Consider the following 1,510-nt stretch of genomic DNA (forward strand, 5'->3'; position numbering starts at 1 on the left):
AAAACATGACCTACCTAAACTCACTCAGAGTGAAGTAGAAAACTTGAAGAGACCCATAACAAAAGAAGAATTTGATCAGGTCATCAAAAAACTACCAACCAAAAGACATCCAGGCCCAGATGGCTTCACTGGTGAGTCCTACCAAACATTCAGGGAAGAACTGTCACCAATTCCACTCAAATTATTCCAGAATCTAGAAGAGGATGGAAAACTTCCTAATCCCCTTTTTTTTTTTTAAACATTTTAAAAATGCTCAGAAAAAAAGTAAACATTATTTTAAAAACTGAAGAGGGCTTGCACTCAAACAAAATACAATTGTATTTGAAGGTAGCTATCTTGTAAACTGAGTCTCTTGTGCATTATACATATTCATTAATTACAATTTTGATGATCATTATTAAACATTTCATTAGAGTTATAATCTTTAAAAAGCAGAAGCAGCCTGTTGAGATTGGGGATAAGAAATTCCCAGGAATATTTAAGTCCAGTTTGATTCTTCCTGATCTACTGCAATCCCACTCCCCTACATGAAGGTGCAGCAACCCACAAGGGAGATACAGAAGTGAACCAATACAGTCCCTTCTCCCCACCAACAACAGTGAGTATAACCTTATGACCAGCAGAACTCATGTAAAGGATCTTCTTACTTCAAATAATCTCTTTAGAAGTCTGAGTAATGATGCAACTGATAGATCAAGACACTGCCCTTCTCATTGCCCAAGGCAAAATATCCACTTCTGGGAGAAAAAATCCATAGATTGTAATTGTTACAAGGAAGACTATTTCTTGTGTTCAAAGTTTGAAATACTGACGAGAAGGTAGACGAACCAATCAGACTGCTTGTTTCATTTTGTCTGAAGCAATTACCAAGATTTCTGTAGTAGGATATAAGGTCAGAGAAATAACACCTGTAATCAAGTTCATTATCACTTTTACTGGCTTTGGGTTTGGTTCTTGGAGACAAGAATCTTGATTATATATGTTTAACACTCCACAATTAGAACCACAAGCTATATACTGTCCATTCCTCAATGTAGCAATGCTTAATCCATATAAATTGCCTTCATCAGCAAATCTGTTAAGGCACTTACTAGAATTCACATCTTAAATGTAAACTTTCCCAACCCTTGAAGAGGTACATATTTTCTTACTATCTAGCAAGAACGTGGATGCTGCAACCCTTCCATTAATTTTCATGCTACCAATCAGTTCTTTATTCTTCATGGACAGTAAGTGAAAATATATAGCAACACCATTTGTGAGCAAGAAGGACCCATCTGGAGAGACTGTGAAGCTCCTCACTATTTTCTCTTTCAAACCTCTCACTTGATGCACAGGAATTAACTTTCCTGCCAACATATCATAGACATAAAGGACTTTACTGTGAGTACTTGTGGCTAAAACCTCTTCTCCATTAGCACTAAAACAAGCCTTAAAGACAGGAAACTTCTCCAAACAGATGCTCTGGATCTTAGAATTTGTTTTTCCATCAACCTGAAATAGCGAAACA

The 1,510-nt window shown here is 36.5% G+C and overlaps 1 pseudogene; it reads right to left on the reverse strand.

Annotated features, from left to right (window-relative positions):
• Positions 1-661: 661 nt before the first annotated feature.
• Positions 662-1,503, reverse strand: LOC102828104 (annotated as a pseudogene).
• Positions 1,504-1,510: the final 7 nt, after the last annotated feature.

The sequence above is a fragment of the Chrysochloris asiatica genome, unplaced genomic scaffold (assembly GCF_000296735.1).
Source record: "Chrysochloris asiatica unplaced genomic scaffold, ChrAsi1.0 scaffold00235, whole genome shotgun sequence".
Taxonomy (NCBI): Eukaryota; Metazoa; Chordata; class Mammalia; order Afrosoricida; family Chrysochloridae; genus Chrysochloris; species Chrysochloris asiatica.